Genomic DNA, 18626 nt, shown 5'->3' on the forward strand with positions numbered 1-18626 from the left:
GTGGTCTAGAACCCTGTCTGCTTCTCTGCTACGTGGACTCCAGCTTGGTGCCTCTCCAACTTTACTATGGGTATGCCTCTCTTGTGGATCTTGTTAAATGCAGGCTGTAATTCAGTAGTTCTGGGTGGGGCCTGGATTCTGTGCTTCTAACGAGCTCCTAGGTGACGGTGACCCTGAGAGCAAGGGTCCAGCTCCTGCCTTTCTCCCTTCTTTCTGGAAGAGCAGGACGTCTGCCCCCCCCACCCCGGGAGGAGAAAACATCCGCAATGTGACTACTAGTAACCAGCTTCCCTCACAGGCAAGGGACCTTTACCACAGCTCCCTACCATTTTGTCTGAGGCGCAGCAAGCCAAAACACTGACACGCTGAGGTTTGCAGCAAAGAGGAGGTTTATTCACAAGGCAGCCAAGCGAGGAAGTGACGTGACAATAGGTCTCAAATCCGCCTCCCCAAAGGCAAGGGGCTTGGGGTATCTATGGGATAAAGAATAAAGAAGCAGGGCAGTATGAGGCATAGGGAGCATGAGGAAAGGTGATTGGAAAAAGGTGTGCTCGTCATTGTTCTGAGCTGGCGTAACTAGGCTACGGGGCTCAGCACATTCTCAGGCTGTAGTTTTCGGCCCTCTGATGGCCGGAGGTCAAAAGGCACTGGCCCAGGTGGAAGATCGGTGGTCCTCTCCAGTCTCAACCAGCTCAGCCTAACTAGACACAGCTGATTCCAAGTTCCTGGACAATACCCGGGGCAAACATCTTATTGCTTATGCTACATGTTATTTGGAGGACGTGCAAGTGTTCAAGCTACCTTGAGGATTGAAGACAGGATTTGACTAATCCTTACACATGGTTTCGCCTCCAGATGAGCAGAAGAGGCCTGTAGGCTGAATCTGGCTCCTGGCACCTGGAATTGGAGGCAGATGGTTTAAAAACAGGCTCTCCCACCCTCTGTGTTATCTTAGGTAGATAGACTATTGAACCTTCCTGTGCCTGTTTCTCCACCAGCAGCATGGGGACACTCAGAGTCCCTCTCTTGGGGGCTGTTATGGGGGTTCAGTGAGATATAGATGCATGCACAGGCACACGGGAGACACCCAGTGTGTGTTAGCTTCATGCTTACTTTTATTAGGAGACCAGTATTGTTAGAAAATTTCTGGTTTGGACAACAAATTAGATAGGTGGTCATTACTATAGTTTATGCGACAGCAATTCACATTACCATTTGCAAAAAAGCAGTTGGTTGTCCAGTGGGGATTATAAACATCCATTTACCATGAGCTACTGAACAGATACTTTACACAGTAACTACTTCAAGTACTATTTAAGATCAATTCTCTATGTTGTCTTAAGCAGTTGTTAACCCCCAATTTCGTGAATAGTCCCAAGTAAGTCACTTGAACATCAGCTAGAGCAATCTATTTCACTTAGCAAGCCTAAAGTTATAGTTCAACAATTTTATTTACTGTTCTATGACAAAAATTACTCTCAACAGCTATGCCCTGGATAAGTAATCAGCTAAAGCTAGTTTGACTGACCAAATCTGATTTACTGAGTTAATAATAAGCCAGTTGATTTAGAAAGGTCTAACGTATATTTCTCATCCATTCAGCATTAAACTGTTTCCCATGCCTAAAATGTCTTTTTTCCCATTCGTACCTATCCAAATTCCTACTTCTGTGCCGTAGGGCTTGGCTGAACTACAACTGCCTTTAGTGACACTTTTCTCACCTGCACAATTGGAGATAATTTTAGTCTCCTCAAGACTCCCACGGGGTTACCTCTGTTGTGACACTTGACGATTTGGTGGCATATTTTATTTTATTTTATTTTATTTTATTTTACTTTAAATAGCCTTCCATTACTCCGTGCACATCAAACAGTAAATGCTTTCTCCTAGTAAAGGTGCATAACAATTTTCTGAACTCTTCTGCTCTGGGCAAGATTCATAAATACACCAGGCAAACATAGTGAAAGAGGAGACAGTACTTGTGTTATATTCAGTTGGGTCTTGATACCTAAGTGTGACTCTTAACCAAGGATTATGCAGTAATTAAGGACACAGGTTAAAGTTGTTTAGAGTGTGTCCTAAAGTCTCACTGGCAGAATTTAAATCTCTACTCTGGAAATTGTAGACCTGAGACAAATTACTTCCCTAAACTTCATTTCCTACATCTGAGGAAGATAATAGTATCTACCTTGTAGTAGACTGAATAGTACCATTGCCCCCAAATGTCCACCTTCTAATCCCCAGAACCTGTGAATGTCACCTTAAATGGCAGAAGGGACTTTGCCAATGGGATGAAAGTAAGGGTTTTGAGATGGGGAGATTCTTCTGGCCTACCTGGATGGACCCAGATGTAACCACTGGTGTTCTCGTAAGAGAGAGGCAGAGGGAGTTTTTACTCCAAAGAGAATGTGATGATGAAGTTGGGGTTGGATTGATGTGGCCAGAAGTCAAGGAATGCTGTCAAGGAAACAGATTCTCCCTTAGAGCCTCTAGAAGGTGGATGGACGGCCTTGTCAACTCCTGGTTCCAGCCCAGGGAAACTGGTTTTGGACCTCTGTCTTCCAGAACCATAAGAGAATGAGTGTGTTTTGTTTTACGCAAGCTCATTGGTAGTAATTTGTTACAGCAGCCATAGGGAACTAATGCGTACCTCATAGGAACTATTTCTCCAATTAAAATGTGTGACTGGAAACACACTTGGTGGCATGTCTGACACACGGTAGGTATGCTACTGTGGGTAGTTCTTGGAAACTAAAGCCTTGGTTTTTGAGGAATCATCAAAACCAGTACAATGGTTGCCATGTTCCTCCTTGTTCATCCTGGTGACAAACCTGTAGAGAGAGCTCCATCCTTTCCCACAGGACACCCACCCGTAGTACTTACAGGGAAGAGGTTATGTCTCACTTCAGGCACCTTCCTCTTTTCCTTTCTACTTTTTTTTTTCATTAATCTTCATCCAACTGGCCTTTCTAAGTTAAAAAAAAAAAACAAGACAAAACCATTTCTCAATGGATTCAGATACTACCCCAAGTTAATAATCCAACCATGTTCTTGTTCTTCCGGGTCTCATCACCAGAATCCTCTCTAGTTTCTAGGATCAGTCACTTTCTAATTTCTCCCTTCTCAATTTCAGAGTCTTGTCAGTTTAGTCCCTTCCCTAACCACAACATCTATTAAGGTGACACAGCAAAGTGATGAAAGTCTGGACGGTCTGGTTTTCATCCTGGGTTTCTGCCCGCTACTTACTGTGTGGCATTAGACAAGCTATTCAACCCCTCTGGGCCTCAGTTTCCCCCCAAAAAGGTGAATATTATGAACATTACCTACCTATAGGGTTGCCATTATGAGGATTAAGTGAGTTAATATTTGCTAAGCACTTAGAAGATTACTTGTTATAGTCTAAGCACTACAGTTGTGCTTGTTAATAATAATAAATGCAATTCCAAGCGTATAACTTACTCAACTTTCTGTCATAACTTTGAAGTGTTGGTCTATCTGTTGGCCAGCGTTGCAGGTAAATGAGTCGAGGCATGGGCTGAGGCATTGCTACCAGTGAGTGGTGTGTTCCCAGAACTAGGAACAGCCGTGTGAAATAGGTAGCGGTTCTACGTGGAGACAGGGCAGACTGGAAAATGACAGCGCTGGGAAGGAGGTGTGGTGTCCATAGGTTTGGTGTCAGAGCTGCTGCCTGCTGAAGCACCGATGCCGGCCTAAGCCGTAAATGGGGGGGGGGGGCTGGGGAAAACAGGGGCAGAATAGAAAGGGAAAAAAGGGGAAGAACGGAGAAAGATAGCCTAGGGAGGAGGTGTGGTGTCCATAGGTTCGGGGTCAGAGGTGCTGCCTGCTGCAGCACCGATGACACCCGAAGCTGTAAATGGGGTGCTGGGGAAAAGGGGGGCAGAATGGAAAGGGACAACAGGGGCAGAACGGAAAACGATAGCCTGGGGAGGAGGTGTGGTGTCCATAGCTTCGGGGTCAGAGGTGCTGCCTGCTGCAGCACCGATGACACCCGAAGCCGTAAATGGGGTGCTGGGGAAAAGGGGGGCAGAATGGAAAGGGACAACAGGGGCAGAACGGAACACGATAGCCTGGGAAGGAGGTGTGGTGTCCATAGCTTCGGGGTCAGAGGTGCTGCCTGCTGCAGCACCGATGACACCCGAAGCCGTAAATGGGGTGCTGGGGAAAAGGGGGGCAGAATGGAAAGGGTCAACAGGGGCAGAACGGAAAACGATAGCCTGGGAAGGAGGTGTGGTGTCCATAGCTTTGGGGTGAGATGGGCTGCCTGCCTGATCTGAGAAAAGCGAGTGAAAGTGGGAGAGCTTCTCCCTAGCTGCTAAGTCTTCTCAAGGTCTAGCACGCACTGAACACTGGCCGGCTCAGCCTGGGTGTTGACATTGCACTGTACGTGTCACAGAGCAAGGGCGGGTCAGGGGGTGGTATGGGGGCCCCACACAAGCCCAGCCCCTGGAGAAACCCGGCCCGAGGGCAAAGAGCCCGACCCCTTGTGGGCTTTCTAGCGGCTGGGACTTGTCGCTGTGGGTGGCAGGTGTTTGGCACCGGATGGGCCACCATGCGGAGACTGTTGGGGACTGTGGAAGTCTTCTCCTCCAGAGCTCACCCTGCCTGGGCACCGGCTCTGCAGACCCCTCAGCCCTGGCTATGTATCGGCCAGCCCTTCCCCGCAACGGGGCCCAGAGGCCAGAGCCTGCCCAGAGCTGAGTGGAGGAGGCACCCAGAGTTTGCCAGACTGTGGCCCGCCACCTCCGTGGACCTCCCCAGCTTGTCCGCGAGCCCTGGAGACAGGAGCGCCTTCTCCAGGGCTGCTGAGCTGCCAGCATCACCATGAGCCAGGCGGTGAAGGTTTCTGAGCAGGGGATGCAGAGCCCTGACGCGACTGGATGCTGCACCCCACGATGTCCCTTCCTGGCAGGTAGGTTCTTTCTTCACTTGTTTTTCGAAATTTGGTAAAAGAACATTTAAACCTTCGACTGTTCTTCAGGGTATACAGATGGTAGTGGCTTAGCCGGGATTCGAAGCAAGCCTGTGTGATTCCAGAGCTCGTGCTCTGGACTCTGGTGCCTCCTTATCATATATGCTTCATGTGTTACTTTTAGCCCTAAGTGCCATACCAGTATTGAACACATACACTGCCCTGTAGGAGGTGTTCTTTTGTTCAACGCGTGAATTGGTCATCCACCACACTGGGTTCTAATCTCAGAAGATAGGTCAGGGACCACCAGTTGTCAGCATAGCACCATCCCACATTTCTAATTGAGGCTTGCAGCCTAGATTTGTCCCTTTGGTCTAGTTTGAAGGATCCAGGTATGTAAAGCTTATATTCTAGATAAATCAGGGGCTCTCCTGAAAGGAATTCATCAATGAATTATTCTGTATGGATTAGAAGCCAGTTTCTCTGGCCTTCCTGGAGTATATCCAGTAAGGCATCTCATTCATGTCTAGAAAGCAAATATATCATTTATTGCAACTTCAGCATGGAGCGATGTATTGGTTTAAAATAAAGTACGATCAACACAATTTGGTCATTGTGAGTATGCCGGCTGGGTCCACTCTTTACTACACATATGTAACTCTAGAGCTTCTTAGGCCCCATAGAGGAGACATACTCTTGTGTGTCTAGGACAAGGGAAACATGTGTTGTTATTCAGGAGCTGGAAGCTACAGCATGACAGGAAAGAACTGAAAAATCCTGGTCTTGGTCTACACATCACTTTACCTTGTTCGAATCTTGTTTCTTTGGCTTGCTTCATTGGAGTGTCTTCTCTCTCCTGGGACTGACATTGTGTGTTATATATCAGGCATGTAACATGTAGAAGTTTCAGAACCCAGAATCATATAGATCAGTGAAAATTTATATATTTTTGTTTAAAATCTATTTAAAATCACACTGGGCATAATTCATATATTCCAAAAGTAGTTTGACCCTCTGCTCATGAGATTCTTTTTATGGTATGTCAAAGCAAATTTGGACTTCCATCCCCAATAAACTTTGAGGTTGGAGGACACAAAAGCTTTTGCTCAGACCTAAATTCTGTCTGAAGAAAAAGGGTAACTATGATAAGCCCTTTCTAACCTCTCCAGGAGCAGAAATGATTTACAGCTATGGCATTGAACCATAATTTCTTGATCTCATTTGAGAAGAGCTCAGTAAGAAACCGTGTCTTGATTTTTGTTTGTTGGTTCCCTGTTTTCTTGTCTTGCTTACCAACAATCCACTGTAATCCATGAGTGAGTATGGCAGCAGGCTGAGTGTTCCCTGGAGCTCATTAAGTGAACGTTTTTTCCTAAAATGACTTTTGTCTCCTTGTTTTCAGCCCCTCTTCTTTCCTCTGTCCTTTACTATAACCAGGGCTCAGCAAAAGCTGCCTGGCTTTGTGCAGACCCTACTTAGGGTAGTCTTTTCTTCATTATTTTATTCATGGCCCCTCCATTTCATTGTTTGCCTTCTCGAAATGTGTTGAAATCTTTCTGTGGTTGATGACTTCCACAATGTCTTGGCTTTTATTGGTTGATGAATTTTGGTATTTCTGCAGTTTTATTTAAACATGGTTTCAGGAGGACCAGAAAGTAAATATATTTCCTAGTCTGCCATCTTGAGCTGAAAATCCCTGTGGATGTTAGCATCCAATGTTCCCATGGGTAAAAAACCCAACCTTGGCATTAATAGATGTACACTCAAGATTTCAGCTTTTCTTGAGCAATCACTAAGGATTTAATATGCGGTCACTTCTAATGGGAAAATAATAACTATCTCATGGCGTTGATCTGAGGATTAACTTAGATAATGGACAAGAAAATGCTTTGTAAGGTTTTAAAATCTATAAAAAATGTTTTTGTTATTATTTGATTTGTTGCTATTTCACCTTTAGCCGACAGTTGTTTGTGACCTTGCTTATGTGAGAAAATGCCTTCTGGTTTATTGTTTTGAAAGCCAGATGATATTTTTCAATAGCTCAATGGAAATGGCATCATTTGTGAAGTTGAAGGGTGAAGGCATAAATGTTTCTTGACATTTGAATCAACTATTGGTCTTCTGGGGCTTGTCCTTATTCTCCTGCAGTCTCTAATCAACATGGCATCCAGAGAGATCCTGTTAAAACATAAGTCAGATCATGTCACTCAAGTCTCTTCAATGGCTTCTTCACAGGAAAAGCAAAGTCCTCAAAGTGCCTCCACAGCCCTAGAAATCTGGGCCTCTGTTTCCTCTCTGACTGTTTCCTTCTCCTCTCCACTTTGCTCCCTCTGTTTTCCACACACTGACATCCTTTCTGCTCCTTGGATACTCCAAGCCCACTCTTGCCTCATTGCCTTTCCATCTGACTGTTCCCTCTGCTTGTACTATTCACTTCCCAGATATGCACCTTGCTCCCTCTCACAACCTTAGGTTCCCTCGTAAATTTTATCTTCCCCAGAAAGCCCTCAGTGATCACTTAGTTTCCGATCGCAGCCTCCTCCTACCAGCTAACAATCTCCATCCGCCTTCCCTGCTTGCTGTTTTTCTCCAGCACTTACCTGATATACTAGTTATTCTACCCATTTATTCAATTTTTATTTACGTATTTACACTTACGATTTTATATTTGCTTCTTTACTTTTGTCTCTCCCCTCAGCTCGAGAGAGGCTATATTCATCTGTGTTAATCACTGCTGTGTTTCCTGAACATGCCTAGAAAACATCCTGAAGAAGGGTGCCTGAAATTTGGTAAGGGATCCATCAGTTTTCTTGGCTGAATGAAGAAATATGTTCATAAATTACTGAACAAATCTCTGGGGTTTCTGAATTAAGGACTAATGGGAAGAGGAAGGCAAATGGTTGGGACAGGGTACTGCAAGAAGTAGTATTTGGAGTACTCTATCCTAATAGATAACATTTTGTTCATTTAAATAGTTTGAACGAGAGAGCCGGGAACTAGGGACACACAGCATCGAGGTTTTATAATGCATTCCGTAGAGTTCTTTTCAAGTGTGTTCAAATATCATTGAAAATATATGCATGCATATAAACCTCTGTTACTTGATTTAGTGCTTTACAAGAGCCCCTCAAGGAAGGGGTAGTAGCAACTCTCAGTATCCTTCCTTTATGATGAGCTTACGTTATTCAAAATTACATCGTAATTTATTTGTAACTGTGAAACTAGACTTAGTTATTTAGTAGACCCCCCCTAGAAACCTATGACGTTAATAAAACCAACAAAAATGTGTTCAGTTTCCAGTGATACACACACTACAGACTCAATTATGTGTCATCCATCTTAATGAAGGGAAGAAGTGATTTAACAAACACAGAGCAAACAGAATATGAAGTTTTGTCCTCCATTAATATTAGTAATGGATAAAGTGGGCTCCAACGCCTTCAAGGTAGCTTGAGACCCATCATCTGTGTGTCATGGGCAGGGGGATGCTCGGCCAGGATGTCTTTCTCTGTCACTGAGAAAAATTTCCATAATATATAATGATACTTACTGAAACAGATATGGGGCATTTGGGTAATTAGGAATCCGTTAGCATATTTTTCCGGAAGCCTTGACTACAAAACGAAGATAGTAGATTTGGACACTTCCAGCTATGCAGAAGTTGTTTGGGTATTCATCTTTATGCCGAATGCAGTAAGCTTATTTCATCTCTGCAGCTTCCCATATACCATTTTCCCACCTCTGTTTTGTGTTTGGAAAGACTTTCAGAAATTAAAACTCAAGTTAAAAAGTGAGTGACGGGCTTCCCTGGTGGCTCAGTGGTTGAGAGTCCGCCTGCCGATGCAGGGGATACGGGTTCGTGCCCCGGTCCGGGAAGATCCCACATGCCGCGGAGCGGCTAGGCCCGTGAGCCATGGCCGCTGAGCCTGCGCGTCCGGAGCCTGTGCTCCGCAACGGGAGAGGCCACAGCAGTGAGAGGTCCGTGTACCGCAAAAAAAAGAAAAGAAAAGAAAGTGAGTGACAACTTAAATGATATATGGACTATTTTGCTGACTTACAAGAGCATGCAGAATTAAATATGACCCAGTTGAAATGTTAATTTTATTTTAATGTGTATATTGGGGTGGAGTCTTAAAGGTGCCAGAAAACAAGCATTCACCCGTCCTGTTTGGAACTGCAGCACACAGGCACCTTCAGTTACCAGTTCTGTTCATTCCACAGAATCATCTTGGGAAAACATAACTGTTTTTTATGTACCTGGTATATATCTTAATTAGTTTGAAGAATTTCCCAAATACCTGTTAATATGTAGTTCTCCAATTCCAATCTTGCCACGTCCTGTACCAGTGACACAGCACATAGGAGTTTTATTTCTCTTTCTTTCTCTGGGTTGCTGAGAACCCAACGAGAGAACAATGGAATGGCATCAAAGAGATCAGGGTTCCTGACTCAGATTTGCCATAAAATAATAGTGTCCTCTTGGGAAAATTATAGTTATTCTAGGCCCCTTTGCTTTTCTTTACTTTGACAGAGCTGCACTAGATGACCCCAAGTAACACTGCACTCTTTGCAGTAGTAGCTTAGACGTTATTGGTTTTCTGAAACAAATGAAGACAGTGACACAGGAAACTGTGCAACATCTCTGTAACTATGTTTTCTTAGAGTTGCCTCCATTTTACAGATGATAAGATGGCTGAGCACAGAAGTAGGTGTTTTGACCAGAGGTTCCAGAGTAGATGGAACTGAACCACAAGTTTCCTTCATTCCTGAAGCTCACTTAGCCAAAACATAGGCTTCTGAATATTAAGCTGTAAAGCATATTATCAGTATGCTTTAAAAGAGGCGGTTCTTCTAGGATTTCTAATTACTAGCAGGCGGTTTTGAAATTCTTAGAAGATCATCGAATTTTGTGAGATTTACAGCTCTCTTTTCCTGTCAAGCAAGTTGTATTAGTGCCAGACAATCACCTGAGCTTCTGGATGCTTCTCTGAACCTCTTGAATTTTTCTTCTTGCTATCTGAAATTCATGCCAGATAAGCCTTTTTGTAGAGAGCATGTACAGACTTGTCTATTTTCATATAAGAAAGCGATGCAGTGAGCCAGGTCGGGGATTAAGCCCTCATTCTCAGAGTGGTGTTGAGCTCCTGGTGAAATATTATCATCATTTCCTCAGAATAGAAAAGCAGTTATCTCAAGTTTTTAATGCCATTAACTATTTATACATTTATGTATAATACATATATTTATTGTACCTACGAGGTGTGCTCTCTTTGGGAAGTACAAAGCTATTTGAGACGTAAGTTGTTCGTTTGTTTGTTTTCCCACAAATACTGTGACCCTTTGAGCAGGAAGGTCTATGTTTTACTAACATCTAGAACAAGCAGCTAACACGGTGTCTAAGATGTAGTCAATAAATATGAAATAGGTAAATGAACACATTTCTAAGGAAGGGCCAGGACATGAACAAATAGAAAATTTTCATTTTCAGTCACAAAGCCACAACAGACATAAAAATGATACAGACAACAAAGTGCCACGGTCATTCAAAGAAGGCATAGAGTTGATACAACAAGGATCTCCTCTATGGCACAGGGAACTGTACTCAATATTTTGTAATAACTTATAAGGGAAAAGAATCTGAAAACGGAATCACTGTGCTGTACACCTGAAACGGACACGACATTGAAAATCAACTATATTTCAATTAAAAACCAAACCAACAGACAACAGCAACAACAAAAAACCAGAGAGGTCATAGAAGTTCTTATGAGATTCCAGAAGAGAAGAGAAGCCAAATGAGGACGGGAGAGGAGGCTTTTGAATCAGTTCAGAGGAGAAGTCACAGAGGAACGAGTCTTTGATCTGAACTTGAGATTAAGATTAAGATGAATTAATCTGAATTAATTAAGATTGCAACACAGGGATATTACAGATGAAGGTAATCACATAAACTTACTCTACTGAAACTTGCAGAGGTTATGAGTGTTGTTCAAGATCCCAAAGCAAGTGCATTGTGGAATCAGAATTTTAAGTGAGGCCTAATGAACTAAAAACAAAGAAACACAGAAACAAGCCCTTCCTGTGACACCACGTTGCCTTTGAAGTCGTTTTTCTTTGGCGGGTTGGCAGAAACTGGTTCCAGTGTTTCTTGCAGGAATGACTGGCCACAGGACTGGGCGTCGTAGCTTCCTGCCAGGCGGCCGAAGGTCGCAGGCAGGTGGGTCACTGGGACACACGCGGAGGGGCTCCTGCCCGGCTCCCTGGCCGCTCAGTGCCCCTGCCCCAGAGCGGGGGTGGGGGCCCCAAAGCAGCCTTGTCTGAGTCCCCTGCCACTAGAGAGAGTATTGGCCCAACACTTGTAGAAAACGGGGACCTTGCTGGCAGTTCAGTGGAGGGACACAAATAAATCTTTGCCGACTTTCTGCTGAAGCTCACGAGGGTTCACTCCTAAGCCTCTTACAAGGTCAGCTGCCGAGGCTGCGAGAGATGAGTCGGGGCTCGCCCTCCACCACGGGGAGATCGCTGGTTAAAGCGCTCACGAGGGAGTGAACCGCGTGTCCGCACCGACACGCACGGGCAGACCTCGTCGATGCCTTCTGTTCGGGGTATGAAGCCCTCTCCTGCCTCTTCCAGGCTCTCTAGAAAGCATGTGCAGAGCCTCCCACCCCACCCTCGGACTCCGCGGGCCACAGCTGGAGGGACCAGCCAAGGAACCGTGGCAGGAAGAGGCCAGAGGTCAGCGGGCCTCGGCCGGAGCCCGTCAGTCGGTCCCCATTCACACACCACCAGACGATCCTCTTGACCTGGGCAGTAGCCGCCAACCGACCGCTGAGGTGAGCCCGGTGCGCGCTTGGCTACCTGGCATGGCTGGGAACCCCAGGATCTCCTGGCAGAGGCGGGCATTCTCCTGGGCCGGGTCCGCGGGCGTCTGCGTGTGCAGGGCCTGAACCACCTTGGCCAGGACGATCTGGCACAGGTTGAAGAGGCCTGGGGGGCGGGAGGAAGGAGACGGGGGGCTGGCACCGTGTCCAGGCCGCGCTTTCCAGCCGGGCAGACCGGAAGCCCCCTTCCCTTCCCTCGGTCCGGCCGCATCTGGGTTGGCCTCCCGGGACTTGATGAGCTTGTCCAGCAGCTCCTGAGGGACGGTGCTGCCCGTGCCCCACCAAGACTGGCAGCAGCGCCAGGGCCTCCCAGGGCACGGCGCCCCCGGCCCCAGAGCCTTCCCTCTGGTTCTCGTCACCGGCTGTCACCAGACTTGCATGCAACGTTCTTTTCTTTTCTCTTGTCGTCTTTACGTCCCTCAGCCACGCAACGCGGTGAAGCCCTGACGCTCGCTGCCGCGTCGATACACCCTGAGAACACGATGCTCAGCGAGAGAAGTCATACACAGAAGGACACACAGGGCGTGACCCCACTGAGGAGAAACGTCCAGAGCAGGTAGATCCACGGAGTCAGCGAGTGGGTTCCTGGTTGTCAGGGGCTGGCGAGGGGACGGAGTGATAGCTAAGGGCGTGAGGGACATTTTCGGGGTGACGGAAATGGTCCAAAGCAGTAGTGACGTCTGTACAGCTCAGTAAACTGTCCCCACACGCCCCGGTGCAGCCTGTGAGAGCATCGCGCTCAGGATGAAGGGCTGACCACAGGAAGACTGAACGAGCAGTGGGTCCTGGGCCCAGACGCTCAGCTGGCGCCCCCCACGTGGGGAAGTCACGGGGACTTGCTGAGCCTCCACGGAGACTGGCAGCAGCCCCCGAGCTCACAGGGCACTGCGCCCCCGGCCCCAGAGCCTTCCCTCTGGTTCTCATCACCGGCTGTCAGCAGACTTGCAGGCAACATTCCTTTCTTTTCTTTTGTCTTTTTCCAAGGCAACTCTTGAGTGCATGTATTTAACATGCAGGGAACCAGCCCTGACTCCTTGATCTGGGTCTTCCAGCCTCTAGAGCCTCGAGGACATCCATTTCCGTTATTTACGCGCCCAGTGCCTGGGGTCTGATGATGGAAGCTGACACCGAGGGCGTCACCACGTGCGGGGTGATGTCAGTGGAAGAATCCCATGGCGAGGGCCTGCCTGAGGACCACGCACGCCCGGGCCCTCCCCGCCCCCTGCCTGCAGCCCTGCGCCTGGGAGCGGAGCTGGTGCATCGCGTGCCCGACGTCGTGGAAGTTGGTCTCCCGCTCATCATGCTGCAGCAGGGAGGGCAGGTTGGGCGTAGGCTTGGTGAAGTTGGCCACCATGGCCGCGATGGCGATCTGGCAGCTCCCATCGTGCTGTAGGCAGCCCGGCTGCAGGCCGAAGCAGGCCGCGTGCCCGGACTTCCCCACCCTGCGGAGGGACGTGGATGGGGCCCCGCTTCCACAGAGGAGCCCCGGCCCACGGCCGACAGGTTCCCCCACGCACGCACCGAGGATAGAGATCAGGTAGAACTTGCCGATGGATGACCTTGCCCGAGGCCGCGTCCCAGACCGTTTAGAGCCTCACGTCTTCGTGACACATGCTGGTGCCCTCCTCCAGGTCGAAGGTCAGCCCCAGCAGCTCCTGGGAGATGCCCAGCAGCCCGCGTGTGAGCGCCTGCATGGGGAAAGCCTCATTGAGCAGGTACTGGTTCACGTGGTAGCGCGTCTCCTCCCCCTGGTTCATGTAGTAGCGCAGGTCCCAGGCGTTGATGGGGCCGTCAAAGTGCAGGCCCCGCCTCTGGCACTCGGCCTTCTTTAGCTCCAGGATCACGGCCGCTCCTGCTCCCCGAGGGGCTTCAGCTTCTGGGCCAGCTCACCTGCGGGCGGAGGGGAGAGGCGCGGCTACGTCCCTGGGGCGGCCCCCCAGCCACCCCCGACCCCGCGCCCCTCGAGGCAGAATGAAGGGTCTGGGAAGGTGACCCCCAAGGGCTGACACAGTGGGGTCTCCGGTCAAGGTCCGCCTGACCCCGTCCCCACTGGGACTCAGGGGGAGGCGGTGTTACCTAGGACAGTGGCCACCACCTGGCTGGTCTTGTCCATGTTCATCTCCAGCACGGAGTCGGCATGCGTGCGGAACCCCAGCAGGCGGGACTTCAGGGCCTGCAGCCTCACCAGCTCCCTGAGGATCACGCAGTTCTCCTGGAACCCAGAGACGGAAGGCGCTGGGGACCGAGGGCCACGGCCTCCCCGCGGTCCCCGGGCCAGGTCTCTGCAGGCGGGCAGGGCTCCCAGGCCACTGGCGGGCACAGCCAATCCCCCTCCCTCCTCCTCCTGGCCCGGATTTCTAGACACTTTGGTGCTGTCCTAACACGTGGTCTTTATTAACACAGGTCCTTTTGGAACCAGAAACGGCATGAACGTGATGGGCTCTAAGGCCAAGGGCAGGAAGAAATGCGGCCAGTCTTTCCAGGAGCCACCAAGGGGCCTCCCCGGGCTCAACAAGACAAAACACGGCTGCCGTGCAGACAGTGGCTCAACCCCACGGCGCCCGAACACCCAGCCCCTGGACGGTGAGACAGCTGTTGCTGCAGGTGGCCCGTGGCTCACTGATGAGGCCCGGCCCCAGGCGTACGCCACCTTCTCTGGGGCCACCTCTCCGGTCTGCAGTGGGGTTCTCCTGGGAGCCCCCAGTCACCACGGGACCAGCGTGGCCTGTCTGTAGCCCAAGAAGGTGGGGACACAAGACTGTCCCCCGTGCCCCCCGCATCACCCGCGAGGCCGAGCGAGCACCAGTGGTGTCTGCGGGGAAGATGAAGGGCTCACGCACAGCCCCCATCTACAGAAGCACAGACTGCAGCCACCTGCGCTATGGAACAAACACAAGTGTCCACGCAGGACCCGATGTCTGAATGTCAAGGCCATGCCCGGGCCACGGTGAGAAGGTGCATCCCCCATGCAAGCCACAGAGAGGGGATGGGGGGGCCATCTACGATTCTGAGCTCATCGGGCATCACCCCAGAGGGAGAGGGAGAGGGAGAGAGGTAGACAGAAGTACAGAGGGAGAGAAAGAGAGAGGGAGGGAGAGACGTCTCTCCCTTCCCTGGGGGTTCTCTAGTGCAGCCAAGGCTGAAAACCACTGCATTTTGGGAGATGGGTCCTCGTGGAAGAGTTAGATAGTAGCTCAATGGCATTATCGACACATACTAAAAAGGCCCCAAATCTTGGGGAGTCAGGGAGGGGAGTGTCGGCTGCCTCGTAAACGGGGAGAGATTGGGCATCAGGGGAGGTGCCTGTGCAGCCTGCGCCCAGGGCCCCGCAGACTTCATCTCCCAGCGGTGGTCCTGGGCTGGAAGTCAGCGGGGAGGTCAGGCTGTCCAAGCATCAACGTTGACTTCAGGGCTGATCTAAAAGGCGCCTGGTGTTTGTTGAAGCAGAAAAAAGAGAAAGCAGTAGGGAGAGGATGGGAGTGGGAGGGGGAGGGAGCCCCCCTCCTCAGCACTTCTACCGCTCTCCCTCTCTCTCTCCCTTTCTCCCTCTCTCCCTCTACCTCGCTGCCTCTCCCTCTCCCTCCATCTCTCCCCCTGCCTCTCTCCCTCCCTCTCTCCCTGTCCCTCTTTCCCTGTCCCTCTCTCTCCCTCTTTCCCTCCCCCTCTCCCTCTCCCCCTTTCCCTCTCCCTCTCCCCCTCTCCCTCTCTCCCTTCCTCTCTCCCTGTCCCTGTTTCCCTGTTCCGCACGCTCTGGCTCTACCTCTTTCCCTCTCCCTCTCCCTCCACCTCCTTCCCTCTCTGGAGAGGGAAGGAGGTGGAGGGAGAGGGAGAGAGACATGGAGAGGGAGGGGGGAGAGGGAGAGAGAGATGGAGAGGGAGGGAGCGAAAGATGTCTCTCCCTCCCTCCCTCTCTCCCTCCCTCTCTCCCTCTCCCTCCCTCCTTCTCCTCCCTCTCCCTCTCGCTCCAACTCTCCTTCTCCCTCCGTCTCTCCATCTCCCTCACTCCCTCCCAGAGAGGCAGAGATAAGGCAGAGGGAGAGAGGGAGAGGGAGAGATGGAGGGAGAGGGAGAGGGAGGGAAGAAGAGACCATATTCCCTCTCCCGGTCTCCCTCTCTCTCTCTCTCTCTCTCTCTCCCCCCCCCCCGTCCCTCTCTCTCTCATCCTCTCTCCCTCTCCCTCCATCTCTCCCTCTCCCTCTCTCCCTCTCCCTTATCTCTGCCTCTCCCTCTATCTCTCCCTATGTGGGAAGGAGTGAGGGAGATGGAGACATGGAGGGAGAGGGAGAGTTGGTGGAAGAGGGAGAGGGAGGAGAAGGAGAGAGGGAGGGAGAGAGGGAGAGACATCTTCGCTCCCTCCCTCTATCCCTCTCTCCCTTTCCCCCCTCTCCCTCCCTCTCCTCCCTCCCTCTTGTGCTCTCCCTCTCCCTCTTTCCCTTTCCCTCTCCCTCCACCTTCTTCCGTCTCTGGAGAGGGAAGGAGGTGGAGGGAGAGGGAGAGGGAAAGAGGGAGAGGGAGAGCGGAACAGGGAAACAGGGACAGGGAGAGAGGGAGGGAGAGGGAGAGAAGGAGGACAGAGGGAGAGGGAGGAAGGAAGAGACCTCTTTCCCTCTCCCTCTCCCCCCCCTCTCTCCCTCTCCTCTCCATATCTCTCTCCCTCTCTTCCTCTCCCTCCCTCTCCCTCCATCTCTCCCTCTCCCTCTCTCCCTCTCCCTTGTCTCTGCCTTTCCATCTCTCCGTCTCTGGGAGGGAGTGAGGGAGATGGAGAGATGGAGGGAGCGGGAGAGTTGGAGGGAGAGGGAGAGGGAGGAGAAGGAGGGAGGGAGAGGGATAGAGGGAGGGAGAGGGAGAGAGGGAGAGGGAGGGAGAGAGGGATAGAGGGAGGGAGGGAGAGAGGGATAAAGGGAGGGAGGGATAGAGGGAGGGAGAGACGTCTTTCGCTCCTTCCCTCTATCCCTCTCTCCCTCTCCTCCCTCTCTCTCTCTCTCCCCCCCTCCTGCTCTCTCTCCCTGTCCCTCCACCTCCTTCCCTCTCCAGAGAGGGAAGGAGGTGGAGGGACAGGGAGAGGGAAAGAGGTAGAGGGAGGGCGTGCGGAACAGGGAAACAGGGACAGGGAGAGAGGAAGGGAGAGAGGGACAGGGAAGAGGGACGGGGGAGGCGGGAAGAGGGAGGGGGGAGGCGGGAGAGAGACGGGGGAGACGGAGGAGGTAGAGGGAGGGGGAGGGGAGAGGGAGAGGGATGTGGGAGAGCGAGGGGGAGATGGAGGTGGAGAGGGAGTTGGGAGAGGGACGGGGAGAGGGATGGGGAGGGGGGAAGCGGGGGAGGGAGAGAGGGAAAGAGAGAGACGCAGAGGAAAGAGGGAGAGGGAAGGGGGGGGGACAGAGGGAGAGGGAGAGAGGGAGGGGCAGAGGGACGAGAGGAAGCAGGGAGAAAAGAGAGAAAGAACACACCATGTACATTTCTGTCAAATGACACCGGGGATCCTTACACAACCAGGAGAAAATAACACAGCGAGGCTCTTTCTCAGCTGGAACTGGAACTGCAGATGGGGCGAAACACCACCAGGGTGGCCACACATGTCCAGCTGCCGCCCCAGCCCCCTGAGTCTGGTCACCAGGGCTCTGAGTGTTTGCTCCAGGGACCTGGGGTTCACCCTGTCACCCTGGAGGTCGGGCCTAGACAGCAGGGCCCCGGGCTGGACACATGGGGGGAAAAGCATCCCCACAGGACAGCTTGTGCGAGCCGATTCAGCTGCGAGATTCTAGAGGCCCGGGATCACCCTGTGGCCCATGAAACCCAGGAGCCAGGAGGGTCTTGCATCGGGATTCCTGTCCGTTGGACTGTAACGTTTGTGTAAGGAATCTTGGAAACAGTGGTAACGAGTGAATTCGAACGAGCTTTAGGATATTATGGACCACTCCGAAGTGTGTGGGTTGCTAAAAACCCTCCCGGCTTCGCTCTTGTTGAAAATGAAGATCCCCGAGATGCAGCGGATGCTGTCTGAGAACTAGACGGGAGAACACTCTGTGGCTGCCGAGTAAGAGTGGACCTGTCCAATGGGGAAAGGAGAAGTCGAGATCGTGGCCGCCTCCTTCTTGGGGTCGTCGCCCTCGAGATGATTATCGGAGGAGGAGTCCTCCCCCTCACCACAGATGTCCAAGACGGAGAAGCTTCTCCCGCAGCCAGAGCAGGTCCCTTTAGTAGATATAGGAGAAGAGAGAGATCACTGTCCCAGGAGAGAAATCGCAAGCCGTCCCGATCTTTCTCTAGGTCTCCTAGCCGATCCAGGTCAAATGAAAGGAAATAGCAGACCACTTTGCAAGAGGAGTGGTGCACAGGAAATAACTTCATTTGACAGGAGTATGTACAGAAAATTCAAGTTTCGTTTGAGACTTCCGAAGCTTGATGCACTTTTTAAATGTTTTAGCTGTTCACATTTGTTTGTCTCTTGGGACAGTGACACATAAAGGTGTCATTCTCTATGGTTTGAAATGGGTCATATGAGGCATGTAATATGAAGAATTGTTTCTTTACAATGTTCTCTTAAGCAAAATTGAATTTGCTTTGAATTTTTGGTCTTGCCTAGACTGAGAATAAAACTCTAACTCCTGCCCACCTAAAGTGTGATGTTTATTATTATGGAAGCAACACTGGCAAACATTGAAGAGACTTTCTGTAGCTGGGATATGGTATGCAGCTGTAGTTAAGCAAGCAGTCTTTAAAAGGTGCTGTGAACACAAGCCAGCAGGTAGGAATGAAAGCCGCACCCTTACCCTAGATTAGAGGTTTAAGAATTCCACTAGTCTTCACACTGGACA

At 50.6% G+C, this 18626-nt stretch overlaps 2 pseudogenes; one reads left to right on the forward strand and one right to left on the reverse strand.

The window, feature by feature from the left end:
* Positions 1–3794: 3794 nt before the first annotated feature.
* On the reverse strand, positions 3795–14239 carry LOC137228396 (thimet oligopeptidase-like; annotated as a pseudogene).
* LOC137228397 (serine/arginine-rich splicing factor 3 pseudogene) lies at positions 14238–18423 on the forward strand (annotated as a pseudogene).
* Positions 18424–18626: the final 203 nt, after the last annotated feature.

Source organism: Pseudorca crassidens, chromosome 7 (assembly GCF_039906515.1).
Source record: "Pseudorca crassidens isolate mPseCra1 chromosome 7, mPseCra1.hap1, whole genome shotgun sequence".
In the NCBI taxonomy this organism is placed as follows: Eukaryota; Metazoa; Chordata; class Mammalia; order Artiodactyla; family Delphinidae; genus Pseudorca; species Pseudorca crassidens.